We start from the raw sequence: 16,198 nt of genomic DNA, 5'->3' as shown, positions 1-16,198 counted from the left end.
ACAGACTGAAGTAGTTTAAGTCTTTGGTTTTTTTAATTGTGATGATATTGGCTCACATTTAACAAAAACCCACCAATTCACTATCTCAACAAATTATTATACTTCATAAAACCAATTTGTGAATTGTTGGCCTTCTGGAAAGTATCTTCATTTACTGTACATGTAAGGCTCCCTTTTGTTTTAATTACATTTAATTCATTGTGGCATGAAGGTGATCAGTTTGTGGCACTGCTGAGGTGGTATTGAAGCCCAGGTTTCTTTGATAGTGGCCTTTAGCTCATCTGCATTGTTTGGTCTCTTGTTTCTCATCTTCCTCTTGACAATAGCCCATAGATTCTCTCTGGGGTTCAGGTCTGGTGAGTTTGCTGGCCAGTCAAGCACACCAACACCATGGTCATTTAACCAACTTCTGGTGCTTTTGGCAGTGTGGGCAGGTGCCAAATCCTGCTGGAAAATTAAATCAGCATCTTCAAAAAGCTGGTCAGCAGAAGGAAGCATGAAGTGCTCCAAAATTTCTTGGTAAATGGGTTCAGTGACTTTGGTTTCCAAAAAACATAATGGACCAACACCAGCAGATGACATTGCACCCCAAATCATCAAAGACTGTGGAAACTTAACACTGGACTTCAAGCAACTTGGGCTATGAGCTTCTCCACCCTTCGTCCAGACTCTAGGACCTTGGTTTCCAAATGAAATACAAAACTTTCTCTCATCTGAAAAAAGGACTTTGGACCACTGGGCAACAGTCCATTTTTTCTTCTCCTTAGCCCAGGTAAGGTGAACCACCTCTGTTGTTCAGGAGTGGCTTAACAAGAGGAATACGATAACTGTATGCAAATTCCTTTACACGTCTGTGTGTGGTGGCTCTTGATGTCTTGACCACAGCCTCAATGTATTCCTTGTGAATTTCACTTAAATTCTTGAATCGATTTTACTTGACAATCCTCATAAGGCTGCGGTTCTCTCGGTTGGTTGTGCATCTTTTTCTTCCACACTTTTTCCTTCCACTCAACTTCTTTTAACATGCTTGGATACAGCTCTCTGTGAACAGCCAGCTTCTTGGAAATTGATTTTTGTGACTTACACTCCTTGTGAAGGGTGTCAATGAATGTCAGAGACCATTCTGAAGGCTCAGGAAACCTTTGCAGGTGTTTTGAGTTGATTAGTTGATTGTCATGTCATATTCTAATTTGTTGAGAGAGTGAATTGGTGGGTTTTTGTTAAATGTGAGCCAAAATCATCATAATTAAAAAAAAACAAAGACTTAAACTACTTCAGTCTGTTTCACAATTTGAGTTGAATTACTGAAATAAATTAACTTTTCCTCGACATTCTAATTTATTGAGATGCACCTGTATATATACTCGATCCATCCATTCAGTAATATATTAGAATATTCCAACACTGGAAATTATGACTTAATTATTACTTGATTTCATTCAATAATATGTTCAGTGAAGGATTCATCAGACTGATTCACATTGTAACTCCTCAGTCTTTTTTGAACATTTGTACATGAATCTCACTATGCTGATTGCACTGTGCAGTAGGCAGACAACGTAAGTGCAGTATTTGTATTAAACAGAATGTTTTTGTGTATGTTGGTTTGGATACCGTTATTGATAGAACTAATATAGTTGTCGTTCTTGGTGTGAACATGCCTTCAAGGGATAGTCAGTTATTTGCTCACCCTCAAGTTGTTCCATACACACCTGTATGAGTTTCTTTCTTCTGTTGAACACAAAAGAAAATATTTTGAAGAATGTTGGTAACCAAACAGTTTCTGGTAGCCATTAACTTCCATAGTATTGGAAAAATGGCTACCAGCTACAGTTTTTTTTTTTTTTTTTTTTTTTTCATTTTTGGGTGAATTATCCCTTTAAGTATGTTCACATTAAAATAAAAAACTGTACGTAGAATGGGTTGAGGTTCCATTTATTAACTCTAAAAAGTATGATTTTTCCCACCGTCTTTAACAGGACCCAGGACTCAAAATCAAGTTAATTTGGAGCTACCGCACACTTCAAGTTCGAGAGTTTACATTCATTCATTTACACTTCATATTGTTAGCCCCACAGGTTCTTGATCTCATGGGCTCTCAGAAACTTCATGGAAACATCTGAAGATCAAATGTATGGGCTGCAAACAGTGCTAAAGAGGTATACAAAACAGGAGATAACTATGTTAGACAAGGGTTACTTCCTTCCTCAGAGATCAATACATTGTCTTGTTGCACCCTCTGTTCAGTTCCAGTGCGTCCTGTGCTTCATTCTGTTTTTTCCTTGATATGTAAAAGTGATTGGCTCTCTCGCTGCCAAAACGTGTCCTTCATGGCTGTAAAAAACAGCTTCCCCACAGCAGCTTTTTCAAATTTGGAGCTTGTGACACTCTGCCAAAAGCCACAAATTACCCCCCTCTAGCAACAGTGAATTAGGAACAATTTTCTTTTTGCTATAAAAAATGGGAAAAAGAAAGGCAAGGGTAAAATATAGCAAACACCAGAGACCACCAAGGCAGGCAGCGCAGAAATGAAGTGCATGCTCGCCCTGCTGACAGTTTGGGTGGCAGGGTGGCATTTCACACACTTGCTGATACTCATAGTAATCAATTGCTAAAACATGGTGTAATGTTTCAACTCAGTGAGGTCACACTTAGAGAGAGAAAGACCGGTGTAGTAATATCACGACTTGAAGGGGAACCAGTATTTTTTTAAATGAGGGATTTGAGACTGATTGTACAGGAGAAAAGATGTTTTACACCAAATCCTCTCTAGTTTTCTTTGAGCGTTGCATTAATTGCATTAAGGATCAGAAGGGAATAAGCATACTTTATTCATCTGATACAAAGTGTGAGGTTTGGCTAAGTGTCCACTATGTATGCCAGCTCATGATTTTTCTCTTCTATAAACTCGTTCCAATGCCTTTTAAAAGTCCAGGTCCAAGTTCTTCTACACTGCTGCAGACGTTAACATAGAAGAGCGGAAAACCAAATCAAAGCGTAAGGTTGAGGTTAAGGAATTGGTAAGGTTAAGAGCCAATCTCCTGCTGTAGCTCACTGCTGGTGGTCCACAAACCTCATTCAGTTCCATTAGCAACACCCAGCGATTGAGGGGGAAGGAGATCTCGAATAAACCACCTGACCATAGGCAGCATGGCCATCACCATAATCAGGCTTTTGGCTCACTGAGAAAAACACGCCAACAGTAACCAGAGACTGAAACGCACATTAACCCGGTTCTGTAGCCTCTGACCCATGTGTTAATTATACTTCCTGCTCCCTTCCTGATTAGATGACAGCAGAATTTAGCTCCAGTTTAGCAACTGAAGCAGCACCATTTGATGAAGTTTGTTCAGTTTTTAGTTGAAAAACATTTTTCATTTAGGAAACAAAACATCGTTTTGTTGCATATGTGCGCCACTGAGTGGGATCTGTACTTCCCGGTCAGAGAGCACCTGTCCATCAAAAGCTCACTATCCAATCAGAGTAGATCACTGTTAACCCCGCCCCCACGAGAGGTTTGTGTCAAAACACCAAACGAAAAACTGCAAACCGTAAGTGAAATCTGTGGCAATGCATTCAGAATCCACGATTAACGGAAACGAAACTTTGAAAAACATTAACAAAGAATGAAGCATATTTGAAGAGCCTGTTTAATTTGTGCGACTGAGTTAATTTTTTTTATTTTCGTTGTGTTTTTCTTCTTTAGTAATGGCATATTTTTGATAGTTTCTGAAAATGTAACGTTCAGTTTTATAACGTTTCGTTCATTTTTATTGAAGCAAATGTAATTCCATGCCACGCTACTCTCACTACTATTGCAATATGTCAAATATTGTTATATACTATCATAACAACATAACATGTTTTCTACCCATTGTATATTCCTATACCCACAAAAATAACTTTTATCCAATATATATTTGTAACTTTTATCTAATAAAATAAAAGTATGGGAATTGTTTAGTGACCAAAAATGTTCCGAATGGAAATAAAGCATAGTACTGAATACTGCATTTTTAGTTATGCATATGTATGTTTTTAGTTTTTTTTATCATTGAATACATTTTTTTTAAATAGTATCATGCAACATGTGTATCACATAAACTCTTATTTTGCATTTTAGTGGCGTCTTGCATGGTGGTTTTGCATGATTTATTCAAAGAAACTACACTACACTCTTAAAAATAAAGGTAACTTATTGAGATCTGTAGTTCGATGAAGAATCTTTAACATCCATGGAACTTTTTCATTCAACAAAATGTTCTTTATACTCTTAGAAATAAAGGTTCCCAAAGGGGGTTTTCACAGTGATGCCACATAAGAACCATTCAGTAAACAGTTCTTGGATCTATTTTTCTTAAAAGAACATTTTGAAAGCTAAAGTATTTTTTTTCCACTAAAGAACCTTTTATGGAATGTAAAGATTCATCACAGAACTATAAATGGCCAAAAAAAACTTTACTTTTAAGAGTGTATAGCAAAAAAAAAAAGCCTCTTTAGAATTTTAAAATATTCCACATTCTAATATTCTAATAAAAGGTTATTTTAAGAACTGCTCACTGAAAGGTTCTTTGGGAAACCATTAATTATGGAATTTCTGCAAAAGCCCTCATGTGGAATTTTTATTTTTATTTTTACTATTTAGAAAGTGACTAAAAACATATTTGTTTAAAACAAAACAGTGTCACTCTATTTACTTCTGGTCCATAATTTTAACAATGGATGATGAAGTCAAGCACACTGCCTTGTGCACACTATACAAAAATACACACTGCAGAAAGAAGTATACTGTTTTATTGAGCTGTTTATAAACACCAGGTTTCTTTACCCAGTATGCACTAAGCGTGAGCATCATGGAAGCAGCAGGGTGCTTCAGAGGTTAGCAGACAACCCTACACCACTTCGTAACATGGACACATTAAGCAATCCTAATTAAATTTCTAATTTTCTTTCCCTATGGACCATTTGCACATCCGTTTTTCTCTCTCCATCTCTGCCATTGCCATTCAATCATATGCTCTGCCCACTGGTGTAGGATCATGGCTGGGGTGTTAGCTCATTTCCCTTCTGGGTGGCTTTCCTGCAGTATTTCACTGTCATCTACTGGCAAAGTGATTTTGGCAAAGAAACCAGCTGGGGTGGGAATTGGGAGGGGGCATATGCATGCACACATTTCCCACATACATATTGAAAAACACTGCTGGCATATGTGTGCACACAAAATGTATGTGCACTACTTGGTCACACCTCAAATAAATAACTGGGGAAAATAGTGAGCAGAGGCCCCTTAGTTCTGGAAAAAGGAATCAAGCCCACTGACGAAAGATGAAGTGTGGTGTGGGGTGATTTATAACTCAATTCACTGCAACAGGAGAGACAGAGCAGCACACATTTTGCCAGGAAAAATGTGTGTGTGTGTGTGTGGTGTTGGCAAAAGTGTGTGTGAGCGGAACTGATCATTTAATTTGTGTTACATCAAGTGCTGACATCAAACAATATCTCCCCTCTCATTAAGGAGGTGCATTACTCAGTCATAGTCGTACTAGTAGATCTTTATTGTGCCTTTAAAGGGCAATTATGTTTCAGTGTCAGATTAAAAAAGACTGTTTACAACTGTCTCTAATGATCCGATAACAAGTGAACAGCTGAGACAGATGCTGTTTACTGCGGTTGTTTACATGCATCTCAGATTCGTTATGGCCAGGGTCTCGTTTGTGTCACTTACTATGTCAGTGTTTTGCCTCAAGCTGTTAAAGTGACAAAAGGAAATGATGTTTTGGTCAGAATGATCACTGTTATAGCCAAACACCTGAATCTGTGCTTCACACAAATTCCAACTTATATGTATCATGGATCAAAAGAGGGTTTGTTTTGTGTGTGTGTGTGTGTGTGTGTGTGTTTCTTTCTCATGTATACATGTATGTGCATCACTAGACCTTAGTCTGGCTGGCACCATATTAAATTTTTGACAGGAATAAAAACAATTTTTTTGTTGTTTTTTTTGCCTTTTATTACTTTTTAAAAAACACCTGGCTTTTTTTATCCCACTAGTCTGCATCTGTGTGAATGACCTTTAACTCTACAGCAAGATTAATAGGGATAGTTCACCCAAAATTATAATTATATAATAATGCCATCATTTACTCACCCTCATGTCATTCATCTTCAAAACTGAAGATAGAGAGACAAATGACGATAGAGATATTTCAGACCCTCCATTGAAAAAGTCCATGCTTCAAAACTCATAAATTGAATATAAATTGAATCTACATGAATTGACTCATGAGAATTTGATTTGTGTGTTTTGGTCAGTGTTTATTTAATTAAAAACATTCTAACCTGTGTTTTGAAGATGAACAAAAGTTATATGGGTTTGGAAAAACAACATGAGGGTAAGTAAATGATGACAGTTTTGTTTATTATTTATTTATTTATTGGGTGAATTATTCTCTATGTTGCAATTAATTGTCCACATATTGTCGCATTTTTGTAGGCTATTGCTGTATATTGTAGCACAGTATATTTTTACACCCCTACCAACTGCTTTTGTCAGAGTTGTGGGACTTAATGTAAACCCTTACTGGTTTTAGATTTTGTTTATTTTGACACAGTTTGTTTTTATATATATATATATTTTAATAGATTTTAAACAATTAAAAACTGAATGGAAAAAGTGTCTCAATCATTAAGTTGACACAAGGCAAAATATTTTATCATCTTAACTAAAAATATTAAGGCAGCGAGGTAACAAATGTGATTTAGATTAATCAAATATAACTATTATTTCTATAATCTATAAATAACAAATATTTTCAAAATATTTCAAATATTTCAAAGTCGACATGATTTCACTTAAAACAACACCACATTAGTTGACTGGAGTTATTTCAAGAAATGAATTGTCAAGGTAACAAAACATTTTAAGGCAGCAATAAAAGTGTGTTTGTGTTTTTTCTTTTCTTTGTTATGGTCTAGACTATATTAGTCTATCAGAACAGAAATAAATGGTTGGTGGTGAGTGGATGTGCAACGGCAGAGAAAACCCTGTCTTCAGGGCCAGAATGGCTACAGTAATCCAAACAAGCACAATAAACTGGAACAAAAGAGAGTTGTTTCATTTACATAATTCAGAAAAAGAATGACAAAAGGTCGCCGTGATTTTGCCAAGTAAGTAATGTTTCTGTATCAACATATTTTGATGATCCTGGATCAATATTAATGTCCAAATATAGACTTAACCAAATCCCTGCCCTTAAACCTAACCCTACCCATAATTTATTCCTAAAATCAGTGAGAAATGATAGCTAATTAACAAGGTGTAGAAGAACCTAACTCCTAACCTATCTCAGTTCTGATTGGTTGATTGGAATGTTGTTCCAGGATCGACAAGGATATTGATCTAGGAACATGTTGTACTTGGTGAAATCATGCTCACCAATAAAAAAAGGGGATCAATTTCATAAGGGGGCAAGGCCAAAAATAACACACATAACAAGCTAACTCTTTTACAACTAACTAGCTAAGCTACAAAGAAAAGAAAAGAAAATACAGCAGGCTAAACTAACTCCCTAAACTAGCATAATGAAAAGAAGGAACGCAAAACAAAATGTCACCCACCTTCCACCTAAACCAAACAAAAAGACATTAAATAATAAATACTTATTACAATACTTTGAAAAGTCTCAATTATAGAGGTTATCAATGAGACAAAGGACAGAAGCTCTATACTTCAAATACAGCCCAAAGCACCAAACTTAGGTATAGAGAGAGAGAGAGAGAGAGAGACTTGTTACCTTGTTAGCACAGAAACTTGCTGTGGAATTATGGGTAGTGTAGTTCCTTAAAACAATATATATATATTTTTTGGAAAGGTTTGGATGTAATCATTAGAAATCTCTTTCTGAGCAAATTAATTTTAAATGAATGTCTTTTGCTTCACCCTTTGAATCACTTTATTACCTTCACAGCTCAAATGCAACAAAGTAGGCAACACCCCAAACACACAGGAATATAATGAGGGAACCGAATATCCCTTTTAGGAAACTGCTTGGAAAGAGCATGATATCCCACAGAGCACCTCTGCAGCTCTGCTGGTACATGACTTTAACCCTCCTGTTTAACTATTATATTTTAACTATTTTAACCTCCTGTTTAAATATTATTACATCCTCTTATTGTTTGTATTTTGTTGCATTGTTTTTAATTGATCTTAAATTGTTTAAATAGATTTTTTTATTGTATTGTGTAATTATTAAAATTTCTATTATGTATTCTTAATCATATTTTGTTTAGGTTGACTTGTAACATCTTGTCCAGGGACTACGGATGAAAAATAGCCCTTGGCTAATTCTGGTACATTTACAGGAATGTTTTTATTAATGTACAATGTCCCTGTCAAACTAAATAAATAAATAAAATAAAATAAATAAACTTGGCATGAGGAGACAGGAGAAAGTGCCTCTCGGGTCAGTTACAAGCAGACCTTCAGACCGAACCTGCTCGTTTACTCCCTTGCACCGGCGGCGCCAGGGGGGGTCTTGGGGGGTCCGGGATAAAGATTTTAAAATATTTCTCTTCAAACTACTCAGAACAATAATAATAATTATTTCGACATTTATTCGTACACTGAACCGAGAACCGTTTCTGTCAGACGCATCCGATTCGAGAACCGAGGAGCTGATGATACTGCACATGTGTGATTCAGCGTGAAGCAAACTGACACACAGAGCGTCTGAACCGAACTGATTCTTTTGGTGATTGACTCTGAACTGATTCTGTGATAATGTTATAAGCGCGGGTAAACCGAAGGCTAGAATGAAGGGCAGTCATGGCCAATGACTTTACATCGAGCGCAAAAGGACCGGTGAACCGTTTTTTTTTCAACTGGTTTATTTGATCGAATTGTCCGAAAGAACCGGTTCACTTGATCATCTGCTCTCTTAAGTGCGCTTTTGTGAATGCCTGCCCACGCCCAATCATAATATTAGTACAATTTATTAATAATAATTTAGCCGTAAATAAAATGACCAACATGATGACCTTTCACCTGACGATGACGACCTCATCCGACTGGGACGATTCCTCACGCCGCACGCACATTTTTTAATTGCTAGAGGATATTTCCAACACCATGGCAGCTGGTAAGTGGTGTTTCATTCTCAGCGAAGTGATTTTGATGATTACTTACTTATTATTATTTTACAAGAACGATGTAATGTGAGAACATGCAGATATGTTGTTTATATTGCTGTGTGTAGCCTGTAGTGTAGAAGTAACACTAGCGTGCTGTTTGAGGGAGAAAAGTTTCACAGGCATCGAGGGGTCTGGCCTTTTTTATGTTATTTGACTGAACTATTATTTTATTACAGTACTTATTTATTTTTTAACAAGTAGAGTGCCTTAAAAATTATTATCACAACACTGGTAAGCCTTATTCAGATTTTCTCATTCTCTGAATTAGCATTATAAAAATAAAAACAATTCAGAAATGAATTAAAATATAATTATATTTTAAATGTGACACAAATATTTTTTTTTTCTACAAAAGCAACAGTGTTTACAACAGGAAGACCACTTTAGCCTGTAAACGCAATCATATATCTCTGAAAATAAATGTATAGATATCAATGTCAATAAAAAAAGTATAATATACCTGACATAAAAGTGCAGTGTGAAGAATATGAGTAACAAATGTAACCTGTCATTTGTTTACATTGCAAAGGTGTTCAATTTTAGATAACTACAACAGTAATAATAATATTAATCACTACATTCCAGTGTATCAGTTTTTTTTATCAATATTTAAGGTGGACATATTGATTAGGTGCAAGCGTAGTAGTGATGGTTAAAATAATAGATTAATGCTGAAATAGTAAATTGAGCCTTGTTCCTAGATGGACAGAGAGTGGAAAGTAATAGATCAGATGAGGAGATGGAGATAGAGGAAGAAAAAGAGGGAAATGTAGAGGCACAAGTGACAGAAAGAGAGCAGGGAACAGCAAGCCAGGAGACAGAGGCTGGTGAGAAAGAGGAAAATGTAGAGGCACAAGTGTTCTCTATAGTTTTTACTATAACCGCTGTTCTTAATTATTCTGTAGAACAGAGAAGAAAAAGCCATCAGGTTGGGACAATTTAAGACATTTCAGTTTCTGATCCCAGAGCTATTATTATTTTAAACTTAAAATTGTCTTCCCTATTGTTTCTTTTTCAAAACTGCATCAAAGCATTTGCTGCTGTATCAATACATAATCATCCATATCAATACGCGAATAATAGAATTGATATTTTTAACAGCACCATTTAAAGCCTTGTTCAATGTGCCCCTTTTATACTTTGAGAACCTGCCCCTCCAAAGGTCTCTGCACGGCCCTCTTCAGAGGGAGTGTCAGCCACGTTAAAAAAGTAAACAGCTTAAGTCATTTGTGGATTAATGCGTATTGGAGATGCGAACCGTTTCAAACGATTCAGTTCGATTTGCTGAACTGGTTCAAGAAGATCCGGTTACATCGAATGATTCGTTCGCGAACTAGATATCACAAACTGCTTTGTTTTGAAATCTCACACAACAGACACGGAAGAGAAGACCATGCTGAATAAAGTCGTAGTTTTTGCTATTTTTGGACCAAAATGTATTTTCGATGCAGTAATATGCAGTTATTAGCCGTGTCCACTGTATTTTTTGTTGGTTTTCGTGAGACCCCCGTTGAAATGACCAGGACCCCCCATTGTCTGGAGCCGCCACTGCTCCCTTGTAAAAGCAAACCGTATCGGAGGGTAAAATATGAATTATAATAGGCTACGTCATTGCTAATAAAGCGTTTGACTCAGTCTCGCGCTGGCAGCGCTGCTGGTTGCTGTCAAATAAAGCAATTCATCTCAATCACAATATTATTAACATGCTTAATGTGACACTGATGGAGCGTGAAGTGGAGTTTTCACAGATGACGTATCCAGTTTCAGACCACAAATGTAGCATAGGGCTTATTATGATTTCTGTCTTCGTACATGAAATGGCTTATTTTGTTTAAATTATGCGCTCAGACGGCCATTTGACTGGAGAAAATAATCTCGCAGATTGTTTTTGAGGATCACAGACTGACAGCTGGGAAAGACGATAGTCTTTAAGCTGGATGAGGGAGCTGGGTCACAGATGCGCTGTGATATGGTCACTGTAGAAATAAATATTTGTCTCTATATCTCTGTTGGGACGCGGATAAATAGAGGCAGCTATTCAAAGCCAACAACAGGAATCTTTCCATCTTTATGAAGGAGTGTGTGGGCGAGCTAAACGTCAGCTGGACACATTTACACTGTTGTGCTCACACACTCACAAAGACACACTCCTTTTGTTTCCTTTATTTTGTCAGGTGCAGCCAGCGGGAAATTGAGTTATCTCAGGTTGGCCTCAACTTTGGTTCTGGCTCTTCTACGATTGTATTATTTTATTTTCTCACAAATGAATCCAGTGCAGTCCGTTTAGGCTTATAATGTTCACGCTCATGGTCCAGTCACGCGAATTAAAGAAAGAGGAAGTCTGAAAGACTAGAAAGCGTCAAACATCAAAGCGCGGGTCAAATCCAAATAAACAAGATTGCAAATTCAAGGAGGTCACGGGTTTTACAGACAAATTAACGATTTCCTTCAGTTTCATATATGAAAACATATATTTGACGTTTTATTTAAATATATTTTATTTAAACAGAAAGCAGGTTTAAGGCACATGATTTCATGATCCAGCTGAGATGAATTCCTCCAGATTACGAGCTCCTCTGCTTTGATGACATGCCTTTAGTGATAGCTACAGCACGCAGACTCTGCCATGCGTGACTCTCTCGAGGTGTTTTGCTCCTTAGCTACCGTATTATTTTGAATGTTTTATTTCAGATGTATTTTAATAATTCCGAGGCATGAATTTGCTTTACTGTTTGTCAGTAGCCTATGACAAAATATTAGGGATCGACTAATTAACTAAAAAAATATATATATATTGAAACGCTATATAGGCCCACTGTAGGTTATATAGCCTATTCTGCAACATAAAATGCACAATTCATAAGTAGACGATTTTAAATGCCATTTTCCAAACGTTATAGTATTAATAAAAATTACAAAAGGTTAGTGGTCGGAGTTAAAGTGACTATTACATTTATGAGAAAACACAAACAATTAATACTCTGCTATATCAGTGACTTACAGTGGTAGATGTGTGTCGCGCGCACATATATAAATAAATATGAATATATAGGGCTACATACAGCACATTGGATTAAACTCTTATTCTAGTTCTCATCAAAGACACTCTGCCCTCTGCTTTATATTTATTGCTTTTAATTGGAAATAGCAGTGCTAGTGCGCTTCTTTCATTTCCATTTCCATAATTCTGTGTTAATTTGAAATTCTCTGATAGGACTCATTATGTAGCCTGACTGAAGCAGTATTCTGAAACTTTTAGAAATCATATGCACTTATGACATAACACTTACACAAACAGCACACTGCACAGTACACATGAAATAAAATCTGTATATCAAAAGGGTGTCATTATTCTTCTTTCCGAATCTGTGGCCTGCATGTTGTTTTCCCGGGAGAAATATAAGTTATTACTGAATAATTTCAAGCTAAATTTGAGGCCCTAAAATCCCGGCAAAGCACTCAGAAGAGGGATAAAGACTTGCGGTCATAGGCTGTATAGATGCATGATGTGTAGAGCTTTTGACATTGACGATTGAAATTATTGTCAGACTAATAGAAGAAGTGTGAACATTCACCTGAGTCAGAGTCAGCTGTCAAGACTCCTGATGTTTATTAACAATGTGCGCTCAGATGGAAATCTGCTCATGCTCAGGCGAGATAATGTATATTTGTAAAGCGTTTTTGAAACTAATCGGGTTGATTATTTCCGCTTAACAAGCTTAAATAAATAAACCGACACAAGACACGTGTTATACTTCGAATTTTTCTGATTATTTATGATGGATATAAATTAACAGCCATTTAGATCTATGCAAAAACTTTAAGTGACAATATAAATGTCCTCCTGTAAATGATACAAGTTTATCAAGGCATTATTTTAGCCATGTAAAACACATAACATTAATTAATGTATAATTGAATCAGTTCAATAAATTCTGAATATTAATAAGCATGATCATGGCTGTTATAAAATTACATAAAATGCACAAGATACAATTTAAAACCCCTCCTATAATCCTATAATTATTACTAACCATTAAGGCCTAGATTAGATTTTTTTTATCAAATGTTATAAGAGATATATCTGACTTAACAGAGGAAAGCACTTTTTTGCCCTCACATTTTTAATATTTTTAATTATTGTAACTTTCTATGGCCTGATTTATTTCTGACTTATATACAGCTACACACACGTTGTATTTAGATTTATGCCTATAAATATAAAAATGGTCATACAATCAGGAGTTACGATAAAAATTATAAAATCAGGAATTATGATAAAAAGTTATCATTCCTATTTTTTTCCATTCATATTAATGCGAATAATTCACATTATGATGAATAATTAAAACGAATGTATTTAAAATGTTAGCAATCGATATCTTCCCTGATCTTACTTTTTGCGGGGTTGTTGCTTATTTAACTATTTATCCTTGTTGTGAAATGAGTGAGATGCGTCTGGAAAATAACTGCAAAATGGCCCTGTATGTACAGCACATTTAAAGAGAATTTTTGCAAGTAAAACAGTTTGTTTTTCAACAATCTTATAACCGTTTTCTGGTTGTATTAAGAAAGGAAATAGTGTCCATGCCAAATCATAAACAAATCACGACATTTCTTCTCCATTTAATCAATTAAGTCCATTTTATTTCCGTCAAAACGCGATCAGAAAATTCGTCATTTAAATAGTTGATCCGTTCGATATTAAATCATTCCAATAAAATAACATGCATCAATTAACAATTTCAGCATGAAACAGAAACACGTCACTAGATGAATTCCTGATAGAAGCTAAACTCAAAAGTTCGATATAATGTTCGCAAACATTCGACGCGATGCTCTACACATGTTATACCTCTGGATAAATGAAATAGTTCCTGAGAAAAAAACAACCAACAAACAAAAAAATAGTGTCCAAATATGCGCTGCTAGTCACTGACACTGGCCAGGTGTCTGTGTTTAGTGGATAAATCCACGTGACTGTGCACATCTTGCAGCTTCTGGTACTCGTACTGAAAATTGACGACCCGAGGGAAGCCCACTGGGATTGAACAGTGCTGAGGACGCGTATGGAGAGGTCGGGTCCATTGCGCAGGCGAGACCCGGGGTTACAGACTCGATGGCCATTGTTTGGGACTGTGGGAAAGACTTGGCTGTGACAGAGTTCCTCGAGAAAAGCGTGGACAGAGCCGGTAAAATACTCCCAACAGGTGCTACACCGATGGGTTGATGGAAGCAAAACGGGTAGATATCCAGCCCCGGTAAATGAGCGCAGGACGCGCCGAGCCCGTACGCGCCGTGGCACAGGTTCGGAAAGACACTCGGCTGCAGCGCCTGAGCTTTAAACACACCAAACTTGAAATGCTGCCGCTTAAATCGCTTCCTTCTCCTCAGGAAACTCCCGTTCTCAAACATATCCGATGAATTGGGATCCAGCGTCCAGTAATTCCCTTTCCCGGGATTACCGGGCTCGCGTGGCATCTTCACGAAGCAGTCGTTTAGGGAGAGGTTGTGTCGGATGGAGTTCTGCCAGGCTGGAAACTTCTCTCGATAGTACACGAACTGGTGGCTGATGAAGTCGCATATCTCGCTGAGGGTGAGACGCTTCTTCGGGCTCTGGAGGATGGCCATGGTGATCAAAGCGATGTAGGAATAGGGCGGCTTCACCGAAGTGCTTTTGCTCGAGCTTGAGGGACATATGGAAGATGGGACGCGGTCCTTAACCTGCTTGTTATGTACCTGGTCGGATACAGAAAGGGTTGAGGTCGAAAGATGTTCGTCTCCAGACTCCTTGCCTCCTTCTCCAACCACGTCCACAACGAGGTCATCCATTAAATCAGTGTCCAGGGTCATAATCCACAAATTGGAGGCGCGAAACGGGCAACGCGCAGGAGTCTTAACCTCTCCTTCACTTGAAAAGGGCTGTCCCTGTTTCCTCAGAACACCCTGGAAGATGGATTATAAAGAGACGAACGCGCTAACAACACGAGATTTAATTTGGCCACACAGGATTCGAGCGCAGGAGGACTGGAGAGCTGCGTATGCAGCAGTGTCCATCGTCCACTCCAACGCAACTGGATTCCTGCAGCTGTTCGGGAATCGGATGACGATGATGTCATGACCGAGTTCTAAGGATGAAGTGCCACTCCAATGAAAACCGGGCGACTCTACCAGCTTCTGCCCGCAGACAGTCCTCTGAAGGACCCGTGATTGATATCATGGCACTCAAGTCACCAGGGTATTACGTCGCTTAACTTTAGGAATTAAAAAGACAAACTACCTGCTCCTTTGAATGCTTTAAATATTAAAAGGTGAAATTAGCATGCACTAATAAAAGCCCTTCTCTCATCTCAGCATATATATAATTACTGTAAGTAGCCTAATCGACCAACACCAAAAGGTTTAATTTATTTCTCTATTCACATAGCGTTTCAAATCGACTAAGTTTAATGTAAATTGCTAAATCAGGACACAAGTTAAGAAATGCAGCAAATCAGTTAACAGTATTCATATTTGGGTTGCATATTGCACAAAGGGATAGGCCTAGGACTATATTGTTTGGGGTATTGTCATCATATTGTTATTAATTAATGTTTAATATTCTTTTTTACTTGTGTCTGCGTTGTTTTATATTTTAAATAATAAATAACAAATTATGAAATAACAATAATGACTGATGAATACTGAACAGCATTAAGATCTGAAATATATTTTTATAGCAGTATAAATGTTTTTATTATTTTAGTAATTGTTAAGAAATTAATAACAACAATAACATAAAAAATAATTGAATACTGAAAGTAAAAATAATAGACAATTAAAGCAACAACAACAACAAAATAATAATAATAATAATAATAAAATAAATAATAATAATAATAAAGTAAAATGGCTGCAAATTCTTGCAGATTTTTTTTTTCAGAATATGAAATAGCCTGAATTTCGTTCAGCTTTGATGCAAAGTGGCTAAAATAAGAAACAGATTTATAATATTTATTAAAGTGCC

At 36.8% G+C, this 16,198-nt stretch overlaps 1 pseudogene; it reads right to left on the bottom strand.

Moving 5' to 3' along the window:
* Positions 1-13,817: 13,817 nt before the first annotated feature.
* On the bottom strand, positions 13,818-15,464 carry LOC132148522 (forkhead box protein D1-like; annotated as a pseudogene).
* Between the last annotated feature and the right edge of the window lie 734 nt (positions 15,465-16,198).

This window comes from Carassius carassius, chromosome 9 (genome assembly GCF_963082965.1).
Source record: "Carassius carassius chromosome 9, fCarCar2.1, whole genome shotgun sequence".
NCBI classification, from domain to species: Eukaryota; Metazoa; Chordata; class Actinopteri; order Cypriniformes; family Cyprinidae; genus Carassius; species Carassius carassius.
Note: the sequence above shows the minus strand (reverse complement) of the source record. Positions and strands in the feature narration are given on the sequence as shown.